Consider the following 22,473-nt stretch of genomic DNA (forward strand, 5'->3'; position numbering starts at 1 on the left):
GGAGATGGGCTGGAAAAGTGCTCAACAACTCATTTGCCATTTCCCCTCCTCCTTTGGAGACGGGTTCTTAGGTAGTCTAGACTGGCCTTGAACTCATCTTAAATTTCTGGTCTTCCTCTGGAATGCTGAGATGCCACCATGCCTGTATAGCAGTGCAGGGGAATATATATATATGTGTGTGTGTGTGTGTGTGTGTGTATGTATGTATATATATATATATATATATATATATATATATATATATAATCAGCTTTATGCTGTTTTTTTTATCTCTTCTGCTCAGTGTCTATACTGAATTCACTGCTTCAGCTGCTGTGTCCACTGCCTGGAGAGCCTTAGCCACATCAGCTGCCTCCCTGTAGGGAGCCAGATGTTGTTTTAACTAAGTTTCTATCCTCTTATTTTACCAATAAAGACTCAGGAGCCAGATGCTGGGGTAAAAACCTGCTAGCTCGGAGAGGCAGAGAAAGCAGCTGACTGATGTCTGCCATCATCTCAGAAAGAGGCCCTCTCTTAATTTGTCTGAAAACAAAATTCCTCTAAGCTGATGTTCCTCCCTTCCACTTCCTGTGCCTCTCGTTCTCTGAACTCCCAACTTCCCCTTACACTCTATCGTTGCTTCCAGTCACTGGTTACTTGCTCTGCCTCTCAAACTATGGTTGATTTTATTTGACTCATGCAATCTTGGAGTTCACGGTTTGATTAAATATCCTGAAACAGCTTTAGTTATAATTGTTTTGAGATAGAGTCTTGATGTGTAGGCCTTGCTGTCCTTAAATTTGTAACCATTCTACTGGCTCAACCTCCTAAGAACTGAGGTTATAGCCATCATGCCTTGTGTTTATAACTTAAAAAAAAAACTTTTTTTTTTTTTTTTGAGACAGAGTCCACTATAAGGCCCTGGCTAGCCTGGAACTTATTTATGTAGACCCTGAACTCACAGAGATCCACCTGCCTCTGCTTTGTGAGTGCTAGGATTGAAGGCATGTACCACCATGCTTGACAGTTGTAACTTTTGAAATCACTTTACATAGCTTTTTGTTCCTTTCATTAATAATTTAAATATGGGCTGGTAAGATGAGGTGACTTAGTGGGTAAAGGTGCTTTGCATTAAGCCTGACCTGAGTTTGATTTCAGGAGCCACATGGTAGAAGGAGAGAACCCACTCCCACGTTGTCTTAAAATCCTCTATATGTACAGTGTGTCAAGTGTGGGATCATTTTTATATACATATACATACATACATACACAATAGATAAATGCAACTTTAAAGTTTATTTTATTTTTTATTTGTTTATTATGCATACATTGTTCCTCTTGCGTGTATCCCTGCATTCCAGAAGAGGGCACCAGATCTCATTGCAGATGATCGTGAGCCATCATATCGGTGCTGGGAATTGAACTCAGGATCTCTGGAAGAGCAACCGGTGCTCTTAATTTCTGAGCCATCTTTCCAGTCCTGCAACTTTAAAGTTTAAAAATATGTCTTTGTTGTATGTTCATTCTAAATTCATACAAAAACTCTGTTATTAACTTTGGAGTATGTACTAGTTACTTGTTGCTTTATCCAGTAAGTTCCCAGTAAGAAGAAACTCTAGGGAAGGACTGGTTTGTTGTGGCTCACAGTTTGAGGAGGGTGCAGTCCATCATGGTACAGAAGGCAGGGCAGGAGCATGAGGCAGCTTAGCACACTGTATTCACAGTCAGGAGGTACAGGGTGAGCAGGAAGTGGAGCCAGTCTATATACAGCCTCAAGGCCCTACCTCCAGTGACCCACTTCCTCTGGCAGGAACCAGACCTCCTAAAGGTTCCACAACTTCCCCCAAACAGTGCCACCTGCTGGTAACTAAGGGTTCAAATACATGAGCCTGTGAAGGACATTTCATAGTCACATGAGTTCTCTGGGACTTTAGAGTTCTCTGGGCTCACACTTGTGGTCAGAAGTAGGCAACACTGGCCTTAGGGACAGGGCGCTGACTCACATTAGCATAGGCATATGGGATTTGCTGGAGGCCAGCATGAGCTCTGGCTTGGCAGATGGGAACAGGCAGGAGGCCTCCTCTGCAGCAGGGAATATCAAAGTGAAGCCAGGTCTCCTCACTAGATATTTCTATGTATAAATCTGTTGAGGGAAGAGCTGTCCACAAGCTGGCCAACATCCAGGATACATGGAGCAGGCTTGATTCTAGCAGAAAGCTAAGATGTTTGGGGTTTGGAGACCCACATTCTAGTTGAAACTAAAGTAAGAAACATGGCTTTACCTTTCAGATACAGATAGTGGACTTGGGAGACATGTGCAAGCATGGGGCCTGTAGTGAGTTCAAGGTGCTGCCTAGAATCCCCCAATGAGGGCCTGGGGATGGGTGGCTCAGTGGTAGAACTCTTGTCATGGGTTCAACCCCGAGTACCATTAAAAAAATGCAACGTAAGGTGGCACATGTCTCTAATCCCAGCACTCAAGATGTAGGGGCAGGAAGATCTCTGTGAGTTCAAGGCCAGCCTGGTCTACAGAGTGAGTTCCAGGGCTGTCAGGGCTACACAGAGAAACTCTGTCTCAAAAAAACCAAAACTAAACCAAACAAAATCAAAACAATAAAACCAAACCAAACCAAACAACAACAACAACAAAAACCAAAAAAAACCCCACAAAATAACCAAACCAAATACAAACAAACAAAAAACCCCCACCAAAATCCAAAAAAGGCAAGTGAGTAAATAAAAATGAAATCTAAAAGGAAGTAACTGTTTTGCAATGTGGATTTTAATTGAATCTTTTAAAAGTTAAAAAAAAAAAAAAAAAAAAAAAAAAAACTAAGTGAAGTCCTAAAGTTCTTAACCGAGGACTCCAGTCTCCCTAAGGTGTGTTGCTCATGGGTTGGGGGCTGGGCCGAGAATCTAACTCTAATTTAACTATAAGAACTAGAGTGAAAGCAAGGAGGTCCCAGCAGTCTAGGGCGGGTCCTGGCCTTGGGCTCATGGCTGTCCTTAGCCAGTTGCTTCTGTGGCTTGTTGGGAGTTAATGTGACACTGGAGATTTTTGCCAGGATCCCTGGACTCCACCTCCATCTGCCTGGTAGGTTAGCTGGGTTTGGCCTGGCTCCAGAGAGCCCTGGGCACACTTCTCCAGCCTGGCAGTTGGAGCGGGCACCGTAGTCAGGGTCCCGCACACATTCAGTGGGCTGCGAGGACTGAGCCAGCTTGGTGTGGAAGATCTCCTGGCCGGGGCTGTGTGGCTAATCCACCTTCGCATCTCCAGCAGTCAGGTCAGAGTCCCTTTGGAAGCAGTTCCAAGGAATACTCCAGGAACACAGGTGAGAGGACCAGAGAGCTGTGGGGACTGGGGATGACAGGCTGTCTCCAATGACGGTATGTCTCAGTAATCATGTCCTTGCCTTGGGTTTCAGGGGAAACTGGAGTGGTTCCCTGGTAGTGGAGGTGGGAGGCGGTCCAGGGATGCACTTCTTATTAACTTGTTGATCTTCAGGACACAGAAAACCAACACTGCCTCCTCCAGGAAGCCTTCTCAGTGCACAAGATGCCCATTCTCTCTGCTCTCAAAGCACACTACTCCCTAGGTGATTTTAATTTTTGGTTTCTTATATTGTAAATGTTTGAACCAGCAGCAAAACCCCCAAGTCTACACCATTAGCTCAAATTTTAGAATCTCTTGGTTGGGGGAGGTCCTCCCCCATGATTCACTCTTCCTTATGTAACCTAGCGTAGTAGTGCTCGGAGTACGTAATAGTGACATGGGGCAAAACTCCAAGCCTTGTTCCCCATGGCTTGCTCAGTTACTTTCTAATACAACCCATGACCACCTGCTCAGGGATGCTCACCCACAATGAGTTGGGCCTTTCCAACCAACTGTCAATCACACAGATGCACACACAGGTTTGCCCACAGTCCAACCTGATGGATGTTTTCTTAGCTGAGGTTCCCTCTTTTCAAATGACGCTTGCCTGTATCAAGCGTTGACAAAAAATGACCAATATAAAGATGATTGGAGAGGGCCATCAGGCCCTCACCTCTGATTCCAGTCAGTTCTTCCTCCTGCCTTCCCACACCAGCTGCAGGTAACTCTGTCCCAGCTTGACACATGCTTGGTTCTGCAGGAGCTAGAAGAGTGACTGATGTGGAGATCCTATCTATGTAGTCTGGAGAATTCATCACCCATGCTAATGATGCAGCTGTTTGTGGGTCACCCCCTTGCCCTCCTGTAAGTAACCCTGTAAGTAACTAGTTCATCAAGATAGTCTTGGATGGGATCATATTCCTTTGGTCTGTTGCCAGCATCCTTTCTGGAGTGACTGGAGGTTGGTTCGTGTCAGTCAGTTCTGACTGTTGCTTTGATTTCAAGTTGGGAACACCACACCTAGCCAGGTTTCCCACAACCGGACCCTGTTTCCTTAGTTTCTTCTGTGTATATGTATGTGTGCAGGTGTACATGTGTGTGCATGCATGGAGGCCAGAGGACAATCTCATGTGTCACTCCCCCATTTCTTTAGTGTGTGTTTGTGTGTGTGTGGTGTGGGCGTGCATCTCCCACCACACATGTGGAGACCAGGAGTCAGCATGAAGCAATTGGTTCTCTTCTTCCACCATGTGGGTCCTGGCACAGGCTCTCAGGTCATCATCTGGCACCTTTACCAGCCGAGGCTCTCATGAGAGCCTCCTTGCTTTTTGAGACACAGTCTCTCACTGACCCAGAACTCCCTCCATAGGGTGGCTGGTTCATGAGCTTCAGGGATTCTCCTGTGTTCACCTCCTCGATGCTAGGATTGCCAGCACACACCAGCATGCCTGATATATGTATGTATGTATGTATGTATGTATGTATGTATGTATGGTTCTGGGAATTGAACTCAGATCTTTGTGCTTGCAAGACACGTGCTTTAAGTTCTTCTCCTACTCCATCTGTTTCCCTTCTTTCTCAGGTTGGAGCTATTATTTTAAAATCTGGTTATTTTGCTATTCCACCCCTCATCACTCTTAGTGTCTTCATCCATTTTTACCACTGCTTGGAACCAGGGAGACTTGGAGCCTACAAGTCAGAGAAGTAAAGGGGGTCCTCTACTCTGGGTGGAAGTTTCTGTTCCTTTCTGTTTCCTAAGCTCATCTCCAACTAACTATATTAAACAACAAATCAGGCACTGCACAGTGGAAATGTTCATCTCCTGCTCACAGATCACAGTGATCCACAGAGAAGATTCATGGCTTCCTGCTGGCATAATTTCCGGATGTTATCATGCTAGGCGAGTGTCTGTCTCTTGCTTGACGTTAGCTGTAGGATTACAAAACCCTCTTCTGTTACTTTGGCCTTGGCTCCCACTTTTCATCTCTCCCAGATGCAGCAACTAGGGTGTGAAGGTGAGTGGGATGAGTGGGAAGAGGTTCACCCAGGTACATGGTGTGTAGCGTGGAGGCAAGAAGCCAACCTTGGGCATCATTGTACCATTCCTCTGGTGCCATCCACCTTGTTCTTTGGGAGAGTGTCTTTCACGAGTAGGCGAGGCTGGCTGGTCAGTGAGCTCCAGAGACTCACTTGGCCCTGGGATTACAAGCACACACTATCACAACCAGTTTTTTAAGTGTGATTTCTGGGGACTGAATTCAGGGTCTCAGGTTTGTGTTGCAGGCAATTTTACCCTCGAAGTCATCTTGCTGGCTGGTCCCCCTGAGAAAAACAATGTTAAGGATGAAAGGTTTTGGCTCATGGTTTTGGCGGTTTCACTTTGTAGTGGATTGCTTTTAGGCTAGAGTGAGGCAGAGAGCATCAGGGTAGGGAATAAAGCTTCTCACCTCACGGTGTCCTGGAAACAGAGAGTGAGAAAAGTATAAATTTCAAATGTATGCCCCCTAATGACTTGCTTCCTCTAAACAGTTGAGAGTCCTCATGCTCTATCACTTTCTAAGAGCCCCACCTCTGCTTTGGGGACTGTGCTAGTTTCATTCTGTTGCTGTGACAAATAACATAACCAAAAGCTACTTGGGGGAGGAAACATTTCATCTTATACTTCCAGGTCATGGGTCATCACTGAAGGAAATCAAAGCAGGAATTTGAAGGCAAGAACTATGGAGCCTCACAAGCTCATGCTTAGCTAGCTTTCTTAGACATTTCTGGACCACCTGCCTAGGGATGGTACCACCCGCAGTGGTCTGGACCCTCCTCCTACATCAATTAACAATCAAGACAACTCCCCTCAGACATATCCACAGGCCGATCTGATCCCTCAGTCATTTCCTCTGAGAAGACTCTAGGTTGTATCAAGTTGGCAAATAAAGCTAACTAGGAAGGGGACCAAGCCTTCAACAGATGAACTTTGGGATGACATGTTGCATATAAAAACCATAGCATCACATTTCTAAGTATTTACTTCTTTTGTATAAGCTAAGTGGGGATGGGTAGCTTTCATTAGCATCTGACTAGGGTGGTCAACATGTCCTACCTGATCCTTTCCAGCTCCGATTCAGCAATTTCAGTTCCTTCCACTTTCTATGTTTCCTGTTTGGTCCCCTATCCTCTGCACTATGAAAATATTTCTCACTCTCTGCTGAGCTAGGTTCTTGGAGTTCTTTGAGTCCCTGGGAGAAATGACACTTGGCTGATTTATAATTTGAATGGGATCCATTTGAAAACTTGATCTTCATCTGGTGCTGCTATCTGGGAGCTTGTGTAATATCTGGGATATATGTTTTAGCTGGTAGATAGAGGCTCCTAGGGGTGGAGTTTGAAAGGCATATCCAAGCCCTGCTTCAAAACCCACCAAATTGTGAATAAGTCAGAAGCTCCCATTGCCATGGACCCAACTGTAACACCATGCTGCCCACTTCACGATGAACCAGTTATATCCTTCCTTCCTCAAGTTGTTTCTGTTTATCACTGAGATGATAAAAAATAACCAGGGTTACCATAGGTGGTCTTTACTTCCTGAAAAGATGCTGATTTTCTAAGCCTGGTGTTATAGAATGGTCTTTTCCCTCTAGGCATGACATGATGGCATCTTGGAGTAGAGATTAACGTGGCCCAGTAGCCATGGCAACTAGAGCAGAACAAGACAGTGATAACCAGGTCTGTGGTAATGGAAATGGAGCTGTCGACACCCCCTCGTAGGTAGAGGAGAGTCTCAGAACCCTCACTTGGGATTCTAGTCATTACTCCTTCCTGCCCTCCAGAAGCTGCAAAGGACTCTGGGAGATGCTAGACTATACAGGAAGCAGAAAGTTAACTGAAAGGACTCCATGTTGCAGCATCCGTGAGGTCACTATTCATGCTGAGGTGGGAATTTTCCGTGAGCGGTACAGCTGTTTTTTCACCTATGTCCCTGGAAGTTATCTGTCATGTGTGCTCTGCAAGTTCAGTAAACTCACTCAGTAAAGTTTGCTGTGCTGGACTTCCGTGCCTTACTGGGAGTGAATCGTCATTTGTTTTCATGGCTACCCAGGGAAGTTAATGTAACACTTGGGAAGGCAAATGCAGGTCTAGTCTCAGCCTCCAAGGCAGCCTGTCTAGGTGTTGAGCACAACATGGCCTCTGTCTCCTCCAGGTCTCTAGGCTGCTGGGTTCACAGTCACCAGAGTGGTGGTGGTCATCACAGTATCTTAGACAAACAGACAATAAAGACTGAATATATTTTTTTGTTGGCAATTAAAAGCATGGTGTATGTGTGAGTATGAGTGTGTGAGTATGAATGTGTGTGTATAGATCAGAGGAGGGTGATGAGTGTCTTCCTCTATTACTGTCCACTCATTCCTTTGAGGAAATGTCTCTCTGAACATAGAGCAGGTGTTTTCCTGCTAGGCTGGATTACTGCAAGCCCCAGTGGGTCTTCTGTCTTTATCCCACACACAGCGTGGGTACCTGAATTGTAATCTAGCTTGTTATGTGGGTGCTGGGATTTAAACTCCAGCCCTCAGGCTTATGACCAATGAAAACAGAAACCAAGTCCAACCCCCAGGTAAACGAGTTCAAATAGTCGGGCTGGTACAATTTAAAATACACAGGGATGTATTAGTTACTTTTCTCATTGTAGTGACTGAGTACCCAACAGAAGCAGCTTAAAGAAGGAGGTTTAACTGTGGCTCACAGTTTTAGGGAATCATCATGGCGGGGAAGGCATGGCGACAGGAACATGAGGCAGCTGGTCCCATGGCATCCACAGTCAGGAAACAGAGAGAGATGGATGCTGGTGCTCAGCTCCCTGTCTCCTTTTTATTTAATCTGTGACCCCCACCCCATGGGATGGTACATCCCATATCCAGGATAGGTTTCCTCACCTCAATTAACCACAGTCTCAATTAACCCAATTAACTCCTCCTAGCCATGCCCAAAGGAGTGTCTCTTGGCGATTCTAGATATTAGCCATCACATAGGGCTCTTTTGTTCAAGGAAGGGGAGAAGATGTTTGCGGTATCCTAGAAGCCCCCAAACCTTCTTTATTTAAAGTAACTGATGTGGTTTCTGTGTTGTGGCCAGGAAGGGCTGGCTTGGTGTCCATTCACACACCTGCTGGGATTGCCCACCAATCTCACAGTCATTTCATAGCTCTGTCTTCGTGGTGGCTTTTCTGGGTATGGATCTGGGATACTAGGGCTGTGGACATGCTTCAGACAAATTCTTTCTGAGCCTCAGCTTGTGTTCTTACCACCAGCTCCTTGACAGATGGGTTTTCTTAGAGGCCAGCGGCAAGGGTATTATTGTTGACTTTGGTATCTTCTCAGGCTGAGATAAAAGGATATCAAGCCTTGGAGCATCAGAAGATGGCCTTGCTGGATGACAGCAGCCTGATTTAGGGAAAAGATACTACCATTCCTACATTATCCAGAGCACCCAGGGCACCAGGTTGAGGGTTTCTATTCAAAGAGACAGGCTGCATACAGAGCTGTGTTGGGGCCCAAGGTTACTCGAATGGAGTAGAAAGCCACAAATAAAGCCATTTGTGAGCCGTTTATCCCTTCAGAGTACCTTGGGGGTACCTCCTGGCCTTTCTTGGATTTTGTGTTACCCAGAAAGCACCGAGCAGTCCAGCATCTATGTAATCACCTGTTTTGCCTAGATTTAGAGGGAGATTCTGTTGCAGGAGACTATCCTCTGAGTCGTACAATGGCCAGCTTCATGATATTAGCCTTGCCTGCTTTTAAGTGTCTGCCAGGAGTAAGCATGGGGACTCAGGACAGTCCCTCAAAGACGGGGTGGGGAGGGTCATTGGACCCTCACCTGAGATCCAGCCATTTCTTTCATCCATTTGCAAGCAATTTTTCTTAATTGCTTGTGGGTTGGGGGTTGGGTTTTAGGGACCATTTATTGGCTGAAGAAGACTAGAGGAAGGGGTCTTCACCCGTGCTGCTATGGGGACACCATCATTGATGCTTGGTGAAGGCTTTCTGGTGTGGCTACTTTGGGAATCACCCAAGTTCCCATTGGTAACTCCTCATTCACCCATGCTATGAAAGTATACCCAGTAAACTTAGTGGTCCCCCAAGGTGAGCTTGGGTTCAATTGCACTTTGGTTTGTCTTTGGAGCCTTCTGAGGAAGGATCGCATCTCTGCCAGGGAGGGCATTTTCACAATCGCTTCTCAGGTTCAGAGTCCCTACGTTGTGGGGACAAACCCCAGTTCATGCTTTAGGGGGTGCCCTTCCACTGGTTGCCTACCCCCACTAGCCCAGTGTGTAACTAAAAGAGGGGTGGGAGATGGTTGGGAACACACAAACAGTGTGTTATTTCTGCTACGTGTGGATCATTTGGAACCTTGAACTTAAGAACCAGGATGCTGAATCCAGACTCCCAGGGATTCTGGGAGGGGAAGCTCCCCATCTCAACACTAGGAAAGCACTAACCCTCCATGGGGACATCGTCCAAAACTACCTCCACAGATCACTGGAGTTGTGATGGCTGATCACAACAAGACGTGAGAGCTGGCAGGGTGTGGTGGTGCATACATGTAACCCAGTATTTAGGAGTTGAGGTAAGAGTTACTGCAAGTTCAAGGCTAGCCCAGGCTATTCAATTTGTGGGGCTGGTGAGATGGCATAGTAGGTAAGAACACTCCCAACAACTGTTTACAAAGCCAGGTATGGCTGTGTGTGAGCCTGTAACGTCAGTACCTGTAACTTCAGTGCTATGGGTGACAGAGATGTAGGGTCATTGGGACTTGGTGGCTGCCAGCCTAGTTTTGGTTTAGTGAGAAAACCCGTCTCAGAGGAATAAGAGAGGGATAGAGCAGGACATTTGATGTCCTCCTCTGCCTTGTGTGTATGCACCTGCTCAGGTCGACCCTGAGCAGATCGATTGATCTATCTATCTATCATCTATCTATCTATCTACCTACCTACCTACCTACCTACCTACCTACCTACCTACCTACCTATCTATCTATCTATCTATCTATCTATCTATCTATCTATCTATCTCCTGGTTAGATTTGGCTCTGGGATGAGACTTTGCTTTGTGTTCATAGACTTTATACACATATTCACACACTTATCCAGGGGCAATAAGGGTGCACACAGTCTTCCCTAATTGTCATTCATAAGATGAAAAAACAGGTTTTTACCCTTTGGTCATTTTGAAAGTGAACGCTTTAACCATGGTGATGTCTGAAGCTGTGGCCTGTACCTTGAACACGTACACATTCTGTAGTCCTGGCAGCTGTGTTCTGTTGAAATACTTTTTTCATTATTTAGGGGAAGGATTTTTTTTTTTTTAATTCAAACAGAGTCTCATCTAGCTCTGATTGGCCTGGAACTCTCTATGTAACTGAGGCTGGTCTTGAACGCCTGATCCTCCTGGCCCTAAGTGCACTGCCATATTTTAAGTGGAATGCTTTTTTTGTTGTTGTTAAATGTACATTGATGATATATCATTTCTGTTTTAAAAAATTACGTGTGTGTGTGTGTGTGTGTGTGTGTGTGTGTGTGTGTGTGTGTCACATGTGAAAGCCAGAAGTCAACTATGGGTGTCCTTCCTCAGAGCCATCAACTCTTTTCCATTCAGAAAGGGTCTCTCACTAGGAGGGTTTGCCAATTAGTCTAGACTTCCTGGCCATCATGCCTCAGTGATCCTACTGTTACCACCTCCCCAGAACTGGACTACAAGTGCTTGCCACCATACCCAGCTTCATACTTGTATGGCAAACAACTTTACTGACTAAGCCATCTCCCCGGGCTCTATGGTTTCTACATAAATAAACACATACACAATGTAAAAATAATTTATGTTTATAAATATTTATTCTATAAGAAATATAACCGTGTTGTACTTTCCACTTCATAAATAACATCTCTGCAGACATTTGTAATAACTTGGATGTACACCGACCTTTAAATACACTACTTTTCCTTTACATTAGTGACTTGAGCAAGAGTAGATGGACTGAATGGACCAGGAGCCCTGGTTGCTGCATTTGGGTGGGTGTGGCCATGTCTGTAGGCTCAACTTCAGGGACCATGGCTCAGCAGAGGGGCGGGACAGAGGTTGACATCCTCCTCCTCCCCCTCTCCTCCAATTCTCCACCCTCCCCCACTTCTCCTTTTCTCATTTCTGCTCCCTTTCTCCTCCTCTTCCTCCTCCCTCCTATCTTCCTCTTCCTCTCTTCCTCCTCCTCCCCTCTCTTCTCTGTTCTCCTCCTCTCCTCTTCATCCTCCCTCCTCCTATCTTCCTCTTCCTCCTCCTCTCTTCTTCTCTTCCTCCCCCACCTCCTCCTCCCCTCTTCCTCCTCTTCCTCCTCCCTTCTCCACCGTCTCCTCTTCTTATTCCTTTTCTTCCCATGCTCCTCCTCTTTCCCCCTCATTTTCCTTTTCTTCCTCCTCCTCTCTTCTTCCTTCTCTTCCCCTCTTCCTCTCATCTTCTTCCCCCTTTCTCTTCCTCTTCTCCTGGGGCCTCAATCTTGCATGCACAGCGAGTACTGCACCCCTGAGCTCCAGCCTGAGCCTCAGCGTCCCTCCTAACAAACAGCACAGCAGCTCTGTGTACTGCACAGCCTGCTCTCTGTTACAGGGCCATAGATATTCTGTATTAACACCCCCCCCCGCGGGGTGAGCATCCCAAACTTCTCATCAATGCCAAGGAGCTAAGCACACTTGTTAATATGGAAGCAGGTCCAAGACTTTTTTTGGTGGCAGGCTCCTATATCTATCCCAGAGTGACCTTGAACTTGCTACCCTCCTGGTTTAGCCTTCTGAGTGCTTGGATAACAGGTGTGAGTCTCCATACCTGGCTATCAATTCATGTTAATCAAAACTTGCTGGGGCCAGTGAGATGGCTCAGTGGGGTAAAGTGCTTGTGACGTAAGCTTGGCAATCTGAGTTCGATCCCCAGAGCCCACTTAACAAGAAAAAGAGAGAAACACCTCCCCAAAGTTATCCTCTGGCCTCCATACACATGCTGTGCCATGTGCACCCTCCCCACATGCGTGCTTGTGAACAAACATGTACAAGCATACTAACAGTAGTGCTAGATAAATAAGATTTTAAAAGTTATTGTGAGCCAGCCCTGTATTAGGTAGACTAAGTATACAGTGGTGAGAGACTCTCGTCTCCTATGGAGCAATGCCTGACTCTTATAGAGTGGGAGACAGTCCTCTGGGAGAAAAACAAGATGTCTACCCAGTGCGCTGGCTGCTGCAAGAGAAGTAGGTGCCCTTCTCTGCTTGGCGGGTGGAGCAGGAAGTGTTGCAGAGGAACTGATCTCTGGGATGGTTCCCAGTGAACACGTCTGTGTAGGGTATTGATAGATAGTTAGAGTTTACCAGGGCCAAGGATGAATATCCCCAAGCTGGCAGAACTTGCCGAGGCCAGATTGCGCGAAGCTAGCCTCTTCCGGGCGTTGAGAGTGTTTCTGTGTGTCTGGAACTATTTTTGTCAGCTAGGAGCTGGAAGGAAAAGATGCAGTGAAAGGTAATTTCCTGCCAGCGGTTTATAGAGAGCCTTTAAGACAGATTGTGGAGTTTGATTTTTTTTTCTGAAATGTCATGGGGGGGCATGGATTGTGTTTTAGCAAGGCTAATTTAATTGTTCTCCAATTACAACCCCCTCTTATGTTTTATTTGCTGCTTAGATTGACCAGTGGCCTATTAGGTCCCTCATATAGTTGAAGGGTCTCTTTCAAGGGCATGTCACTGGGATTGGACCCAGAATAGCCCTGCAGTGACCCCTCTCCTTCCCCATGAGACACACTGTCATAATGAACCCAGCTTCCCTCTCTAGTCTGACCAGGAATATTTTATCTCACTGACTGATATTGGTGTCTTCCATTCCCTGCCTCGCTTGGGAGCCTCGAACCCCCGCATTGTGTGTCAGCAGCAGGATTTACCCATCACCTCAGCAACATGCATCATCGTCTAGTTCCCAGATGGCCATTTACCTCTGGAGGCTCCCCTCCAACCCTGAGAGCAGAACCTGTGACATGCCTGTGTGTTTCTTGTCTTATACAAGTGCCTCCATTGCAAGTTTTAAAACAATTCCATTTTAAGTGTGTTGTATGCATGCATGTGAAAGCATGTTTCCATGTGGGGCACATGAGAGGGTGGCACTGGTCTTGGAAAGTTATAAGATGACAGGCAGTGGTGGTGCATGCCTTTAATCCCAGAACTCAGAAGGTAGAGGCAGGCAGATGGATCTCTGTGAGTTCGAGGCCAGCCTGGTCTTCAGAGCGAGTTCCAGGACAACCAGAGTTGCCTCTGTTACACAGAGAAACCCTGTCTTGAAAAACAACAACAACAAAAAGCTATAAGGTAATATATAGGTTAGTTCCTATAGTAGGGTCTCTAGAAAAGCAGAACAAACAGAAGCTATTATATACACATTATATATTTTTGTATATGTGATTTTAAAATGATTATAGAAACATTTATTGGATTGGCTTACATGATTGCAGACCTAAGAGTCCCACAGTGACCATCTGCATGCTGGCCTGTCAGAGAAGCCAGCAGCTGGAAGCCATAGTAACACCCACTGTCTTCCTCATCTTGGCACCACCATCTTCCTCTAGGGTGGACCAGTGGTGCAACCCTAATCTAAGGATAAAGGCCTGGAGGCTTCTTTGAGAGTCTCTGGGATGCCATCAAAGACTGAAGTAGCTCAAGTCTGTTCTTCATGGTGATGGCAAGTAGACACAGTTGAAGAGGGAGGACAGAGCTTACATGGCTGACTAGCCTCCTTGTTCTCTTGTTTTTTGTTTGTTTGGTTTTTTGAGACAGGGTTTCTCTGTGTAACTTTGTAGACCAGGCTGGCCTTGAACTCACAGAGATCCATCTGCCTCTGCCTCCTGAGTGCTGGAATTTTAAAGGCATGCACCACCACCACACAACTCCTGTTTTGGTTTTCCTCCATACGAATTCCCAGCCTATTGGATAGTGTTTCTAGCCTTTCTCTCATTGGCTCTCCTATGTGCCAATCATCTCTGGAGATGCCCTCTTGGACACTCCTAAATAGAAGTGTGCCTTACTAACTTCCTAAGCATCTTTCAATCTTGCCAAATTGCCAATGGAGATGACCCAGGATAGTTCTCATGAAGGGATTCTTATAGAATGAATCTGGCCCCACCCCTTACGCTCTGACATCCTATGCAGCATTGTGATTCTGGTTTCCCATCAGCTTCATTATATTTCCAACCACCTTACCCATTAGTCCTTGGACCAAGCTACTACCTCAGTCACCCAACCCTTGGACTTTCAGATGTGATCACCCAACCCTTGTACTTTCCAAAACCAAGACCCGAATTTCTTCTTTATAAGTCCACCAACCTTAGGTACTTTGTTACAGTGATAGCAAATAGTCTCATTCTCTTCAGGGTGTATGTAGAAGATGTTAGAGGCCTCCATAGAACTTGCCTTAGAGGAGTTTCTCCAGGGTGGATGCCATACTCTTCTGTTTCCAGAGTGACTGATTTTATGTGTGTGTGTATATTATCTATCTATATTTCTATCTGTCTGTCTGTCTGTCCGTTTGTCTGTCTATCATCCATTCATCTCTGAGTATAGAACCCATGTGGGGTTACTAATAGATGAGTTCAGTCCCCCAAATTCCCTTACAACTACACTGTCCAATTTCCAAATATCAATTCAGTGTGCTAGCATTGACCCGACACTCTGACTGTAGCTCAATACTAAGTACGACGATTGTGTGCACATTATATCGATTCTTTTTCTCAGAGTGGCATTCAGGCCAAATCTTCTCAAATTTCTCTGTTGCCTCTTATTTATTTATTTATTTATTTATTTATTTATTGTCTTGGATACATCAGATTTAAAATTAGGCTGGGAATATTTTTCTTTCTTGATGGCTATAAATTTGGTATCATAAATGATAAATAGATAACACAGGGTTGTGCCAGCAGCCTCCAATGTGAGGAATGAGCTCAGATTTTTTTTTACTCTCTTATAATTTCATTTAATTGGTAAATGTTAACATACTTCAAAATGTGTACTTTGTGCCAGAACGTTCTGACTGAGGCTTAATCGTGACTATTAGAACATTCCAATTTGGGATTTCCAAGGAAAAAAATTCTTGTCCAGTCAGGAAAACAAAAACCACCCTAGCTGTTCCAAACAGATGGCCCTTAACACATGGGATTGGTTGCACAGAAATTGGAAAGTTGAACTAACACAGAAATTAGCAATTGCAAGAAGAGGCACTAGCCTCCGAGTAGACCAAAGGAAAAAGGCAATCTTACCCAGCCTGAGAAAGGCTTGATGGGTTTGTTAGGCATCTAAAGAGGGCACCAACCCTGGGGTCCTTTAATGGCTAGCACTTCACTTCCTGGGGGCCATAGCTCTGATGTTGCTGTTGCTATTTTCTCTAACATGGGCAGAACAGCCCTTTTCCTGCCCAAAGGATACAGTAAGGTTGGCATTAGCAGTTATCAAAGGGCACTGAGGGGTTGAGGATATGGCTAAAAGGCTTGCTGCTCAAGCAGGAAGTCCTGAGTTCGAATTCCCAGCAGCTATGTAGAAGGAAGTCTTGGATAGTGGTGCATGGCTATCAGGACAGTGCTAGGGAGGCAGAAACAGGTGCATCCTGGATGCTCTGTGGATGCAAGCCAAAGAGTGATTTTCAGGTTAAGTGAGAGGCTCTGTCTCAAAGGTGAGGTGGGTTGAGCTGGAGAGACAGCCCAGGAGTTAAGGGTGTGTACTGCTCTTCCAGAAGAGCCAAGCTCTGTTCCCAGCACTCATATAAACCTGCTCACAACCACCTGCAACCCCAGCTCCAGGGAATCTGATATCCTCTTCTGGACTGCTCAGGCATTGGTGCTCACATGTGCATAAACCCACAGAGACGCGCACAAATACCCAGGATTTAAAATAGAAAATAAATCATAAAAGGTGGAGAAATAATTGAGGAAAAACATGACAATGATCTCTGGTTTCCATATGCATCTTCATGCAAACATATCACACGTGGCATAGGGAAGACAAGAAGAGGGGGGAAGGGCTGGGGTAGAGGGGGAGGGAGAGGCCAGGAGATACTGAGGTCCTAAGCCAACCATTCACTCTCCACCCGCCTTCCTCCTGTAACTTCCTTTACTGGACCACTCAAGATATGGTGGCATAGGTGGTCTGGAGACCCTGACTCCAAGGATGGAGCTGGGGGATAGCAGTTCAGGCCAAAAAAAAAAAAAAAAGATTCTCATTGCATAGCCTTCCCAGGTAAAGGGAATGTCTATTCATCCTAAATAGAGAGGTGACAGCAGACCAAAGTAAGATCAGCTTGGTGAAATAAATGTGTTTCAGGGGAGGGTGTTACTCACAGGAGCACAGGCAAGCCAAGTGTCAGCCGTCTACCTCTCAGTGTATAGCATTTCTAAGTGTAGCTGGAGCTGGAGGGAATGGCTCCTGGACTCTTGGGACAGCCAGAGGAAGGTCTTGTGAGGTTTGGAGACCCTCAGAGAGAAAATGTTGCCAGTCCTATTCCATTGGCCCAGCTATTAGCTGTAGAGTTCTGTTGACTTCATTGCCATGACTGCAGGACAATGACTCTGGGACATTACCACTGCCACTTTGTGATAGAGATGTTTCTACCCAGCTTGCAGGAAACAGTGTATGCTGCACCTGGGTTATATTGTGATGAGCTTAACTCATGGAAATGTGACAGGTCCACGGACAAGGGTGAAGACAGAGGGTGAACGGTCCCACTTATCAGTCACCAGGGAAAGGACACGTTATCAGTGCTCTTTCTCTTTCTCTAGTCCTCACACTCTCCCTTCTTTCCATCCCCCCTTCCCTCTCCCCTTCTCACACCCCCACTCCTTCTTTGTCTTCTTTCTCTCTCTTACTTCCTACATTGCTGTGGTGGTTCGAAAGAAAATGGCCCCTAAAGGGAGTGTCATTATTAGGAGGTGTGGCCTTGTTGGAGGAAGTGTCATTGTGGAGGTGGGCTTTGAGGTCTCATATGCTCAAGCTACACCCAGTGAGTCAGACCACTTCCAGTTGCCTGCTGGTCAAGATGTAGGACTCTCAGCTCCTTCTCCAGCTCCATTTCTGCCTGCATGCCACCATGTTGCACCATGATGATAATGGACTAAACCTCTTAAAATGCAAGTGAGTCCCAGTTAAATATTTTCCATTATAAGAGTTGCCATGGACATGGTGTCTCTTCACAGCAATAGAAACCCTAACTAAGACACTTTCCTACCTCTCTCCTTTCTCCTTTCCCTTCTTCATTTTTTCTTTCCTCCCTCCCTTCCTTTCCCTCTTTTCTTCCCTTCCACTTTCCCTCCCCCCTTTTACTCTTTTCTCCTACCCTCCTCCTTCCTGTCCTCCCTCCCTCCCTCTCTCTCTCCCTTTCTCCCTCCCTCCATCCTTCCTTCCCTCCCTCTCTTCCTTCCTTTCTTCATTTCTTTTTCTGTCTCACTATACAGCCCAGGCTAGCCTGGGAACTCCTGATTCTCCTTCCTTCACCTTCTAAGTATTGGGATTATAGTCCCATGCCATCAGCATGCTTGCTTTCTGTAGATAAGAGACAAAAAGACAACATGCAAACCTCTTTGAGAGACACAGGGCAAGAAAGCGCATGAAAATTATGTCCAAAAAGGTAATACCAGATTCTCTGTGGCCCCCATGTGAAATTGAGAGTACTACAGAGATCTGGCAGTGGTTTGCCAAGCAGAGGGGAGGTGACTTTCATTGATGGGAAGTGCAGGGATTTTGCTTAAGTCCCACATGAAGCCTAAAGAGACTCTGTCTCCGGCCAGCGTGGGCCAGATGCAGGGACCATTTTTCAGGAGAGAGGTGAGAATCAGGGAGAAATTGCCCACCTCTCACTGCTCCTCATCTGCTTGGAGGCCTGTGTGGTGTTTCACGATTTTTGTTTAAGTGCATGCTCTGTTGACCAGGTTGTTCCAATCGTTTAGGGTTTGGTTAATTAAGCTCAGTGCTGTGATAACTGAACGAGCTTTTGTGAAGCCCTTGTCTCCTCCTTGTTCCCTATTCCCATTAAGAGCATCCTGGCTTAGTTCGACCTTGTCATTTTATGAGTCTCAAAGGCAGGTTTAGGAGGAGGGAAGGGTTCCTCACTTGACTGTAACATCCTAGGGAGGGATATGAGGCTACATACATCCCTATATCCTTAGCACTCACTTAGACATGGAGACTGCTAGATAGTGAATGTTCTTACCAGGGGGCATAGGCAAGGGATAGGAAGATGACATAATTGGTATAGTATCTGCTATGAAAACACGAGGACCTGAGTTTGAATTCCAAGCACCCAGATAAAAAGACAGGCATGGTGGTATGTGCTTGTAATTCCACCATTGGGGATATAGGAGTGGGAGGATCCATGGGGCTCATGGGTCAGGCAGCCTAGCTAAAATAATTGAACCCCAGGCCAGTGAAAGATCCTGTCTTAAAAACAACAACAACAAAAACAAAAACAAAAAAAACCCAAAACAAAACAAGGTATATGGGGTGGAGGGATGGCTCAACAGTTACAAGCACTGGCTGCTCTTCTAGAGGACCCAGGTTCAATTCCCAGCACCCACACGGCAGCTCACAGCTGTCTGTAACTCCAGTTCCAAGAGATCTAACACCTTCACACCAAATGCACATAAAATAAACTTAAGTAAATTATCAAAAATCAACAACAACAACAAAAACATACAGTGTAGAGAACAATAAAGGAAGATACTGGACCTTGAGCCCTTGCCTCTACAAGCACCTCTACCCCTCACCTACCCACATGCACACAGCCCCTTCCATACACATATTCAGGTAAGGTGCACTAAACACTCTGAAGAGACTTGAGACTGAGACATGGAGTGGCCATGGGGAAGACCCCAGAGACGTCAGTGGCTGCCTTAGCAGGAGCGGTGTGTGTGTGACGGGGAGTCATAGGGTCAAAGGGTCTCTTCTGTGGTGGTTTCAAAACTTAGCGTAGTTCCTGGAGCTAGAAAGATGGCTCAGCAGCTCAGTGTGCTTCCCTCTCTGCAGGCCCTGAGTTCAGTTCCCAGCACACACTGTGGAAACCCTCATAACCTGAAACTCCCGCTCTAGGGGATTCAGCACCCTCTTCCAGCCTCTGCAGGCACTGCACTCGGGCACACAGACACACAGATATTCACAGAAAATAAAAATAAATCTTTAAAAAAAGTTAACATGGTCCCCAATGTGGTCCCTGCTCGCTCAGAAGCAGCAGGGAATCAGGGACCATTCCTTGCAGATGGCTCCTTTTCTCTTGACTGTGGATGTCTCATTGGCTATGCTTAGGGTCACTGATTTTCTTGGTCATATTCCTGTAAGCCCGAGGTGTAGAGGACATGGATCTGGCTATCATTCTGGCTTTGGAAGGTACTAGGGAGGCATGTACTATATGTGAGTGGATATGTGTGTACTTAAGTAGGCATGCATGTATGTTTATGAAAGTGTGTGTGTGATTAGACCTGTATATAGGTGGGTATGTATATATGGACAGGCATGTGTATGTGTTCACACAGATATCTATCATTTTGGTTATGGGCCTAGCCTTTAACAGATGAGTCATCTCTCTAGCCCACATAGGTGTCTGTACACTGGTGTATGTTCCCAGGCAAGCATGTGTGTACATGGGCAAGCATGTGTGTGCATGGGCAAGCTTGTATGTGCCTGGGCTGGCTTGTGTGTGTATGTGCACATTCTACAGTGACTGTCCTCAAGCAAACCTATCAGAACAGTAACTGTCTCCTACTCTCCTTGGCCAGTGTCCTGTCCAGGCTCATGTGGGGACAGGGTGCCCTTGATGCTACCTGCAATGCCCCCCGGCTAGTGTAGCCCTTCCCCCTGGCCAAAGAGGACATCAGGCATGACATTGGTACTCACTGGTGTGGGCTGTGCCTGGGTTCGTGGTCCATTTTCCAACCTCACATCCCAAGAGACCCCTGCATGAACAGCCCCATTTCCTATCCTCCTGGCTCCATCTCCTCGCTGGGACTAGCAATCTGCAGAAAGCCTTTCCAGCAGCCGAGAGCAGCAGCCAGGAGCAGCCACAGCAGCAGCCGGAGTAGCAGCAGCAGCAGCAGCACCCTTCAAATTGGGTCTCTAGCCCTTTAAATCTGCTCAGTTACCAAAAAAGAAGAGGGATCAGACCCTGTTAATTAAAGCTCGCCCTGGCCCGTCAGGCTGAGGAGCTGCAGTGCTCTGCTCCTTCAGATGGCTTAGCGACTCTTCCCCCAACTCCACAGCCATGGATCTTGGAGCACTTCTCCCGAGATCAGCAGGAGGTATGGTCCTTAACGCTGGCACTCAGGCTCGTGTGGCTCTAAATCAATGAGACACTAACTGCATGGACATTGCCTGGCCTCTGGCTTCCCTCTTCCCTTCTTCTTCCTCTCCTGTCCCTCAGCTCAGGATCTAGTTGAGACAAATCAAGTCTTGATTCCCTGGGCTTTGGAGGGAAGAAAGGGAAGGGAAGGGATGCTTTGGAGGGTGCTCCTCATTTGTTTGTTTTGGCCCTGGCTTCACCCAGCTGCTCAGGTGGTCGCCAGCATTGGGGAAAGCATCTTTAGTTCCGCTCTAGCTTGTGCAAAAACATTTTCTCCTGGCTGGGTCCCTTGACTCCTGGTGATCATGAAAAAGGACATCACCCCGACTCAGTTTGCTTTTCTGAAAGAAAACATGATCTGCCACTCAGACCGAAGATGGCCGTGCAAGCCATACAACTTTCTCTACAGAAATTGTTCCAGAGGTGCACCGTGTTAACACCTGTCCCCCAGGTATCCCTACTCCCTGGACTCTGAATGCTGCTAGGTTAAAAAAAAATGCTTGCTGTTTGTTCCCAAACATCCTTACCCCTTCCCTCATGCCTTTTGAGGAAACTCACTCCTAGCTGAGTCCCGGACTTCTCTTCTACAGAGTTGTTTTGGTTTAAGAATCTGCTGGAGCCTGGCAGAGAGAAAAAGAGAGAGGAAGAGCGAGGGAGAAAGGAAATTTATTTTCTTTTCACATTGTATCTTGTAAAATGTATACGGGCCCAGAGCACACATCCATCTACAAATTGTACATTGATCTATTCCTGCCCCCACAGCCTCCTTCTGGGGTGAACCGCTTCTCTCAGCTCAGACCCTAGGAAAAGAATTCCTTTCAGTCAGCTTCGCATCCCTCCATATATGACCCTGCGAGCCAGTTTCCAGCAGATGGATGTTTCTTTATTCTGGTAACGGTCCCTGGGTCCATGTGGCCTGGGGGCAGGGATTCCCATGGGATAGCAACTTCTCACCGGGGAGACACAATTAGGAAGGAAAACACCTTTGCTGATTTATTTACCCTGAAGGGTAAGGAACGTCACTCTGAAACATTGTTAGGGAGGTGAGGTGCAGCCCAGTTATGTCAGCAGGGAGGTCCCTTTCCCTATTGTTGGCACAAAGAGAGACCCAAAGTATTGGTTTGAACAGTTGTTCTTGTGTGTGGAACCCTTTCCAGTCCCCTAGTCAAGGATGGGCAGTTTCTCTGGGTTGAGTGTGGAAGTCAGTACATCTGCCTCCCACACACTGTAGTCCTTTGCAATCCACATTAGTAAAACAATAAAATTCTCTGCAGAGCAGAAACTCTCTGGTCAGGGGAGATCACCCACAGCCTTAGAATGTAGCACATGGTGGACTTGCCAATCTCTGTGACTGCCACTGGATTTGTGTGGCAATTTGAAGAGTCCCTTAAAAGAAAACCCAGGAAGAGTTGCTCTCTGCAAAAAAAAAAAAAAAAAAAAAAAAAAAAACCAAACAAACAAACAAAACCAAAAGTCAATGGTGGGTGGAGTGGGGGGTGGGGGGCTTCATCATGCAAGGTGGAGAGCAGTTGATGGGAAGGGAAGTATGGTGGCTTTGTCCAAGGCTGCGCTTGCAATTCCTCTGCAAACGGCTTCCCTGGGAATCGCAAAGGGTCCATGGCCATAGTCATCAGGATGAATCCTCATGTGCACAGTGGGAGGGTCCAGAGGTGAAGGTCCACGAGGGGGCAGCACATAGTACCTCTCCTGTGCTTCCCGAAGCCAGAGGTCCCCTGCTGCTCTGTGT

At 46.4% G+C, this 22,473-nt stretch overlaps 1 protein-coding gene across 2 annotated transcripts in view; it reads left to right on the forward strand.

The window, feature by feature from the left end:
* The first annotated feature begins 3,101 nt into the window (after nt 1–3,101).
* The window catches only part of Caln1 (calneuron 1), a 439,729-nt gene continuing 420,357 nt past the window's right edge, over nt 3,102–22,473 (forward strand). The window contains exon 1 of one of the 2 annotated variants that reach the window (XM_051204808.1): nt 3,102–3,311. The gene's annotated coding sequence lies outside the window, so the exon portion shown is untranslated. Of the gene's footprint in view, nt 3,312–20,524; nt 20,686–22,473 lie in introns of those variants that run through there. The other variant, XM_051204809.1, reaches the window with a different exon arrangement.

This window comes from Phodopus roborovskii, unplaced genomic scaffold (assembly GCF_943737965.1).
Source record: "Phodopus roborovskii unplaced genomic scaffold, PHOROB, whole genome shotgun sequence".
Classification (NCBI taxonomy): domain Eukaryota; kingdom Metazoa; phylum Chordata; class Mammalia; order Rodentia; family Cricetidae; genus Phodopus; species Phodopus roborovskii.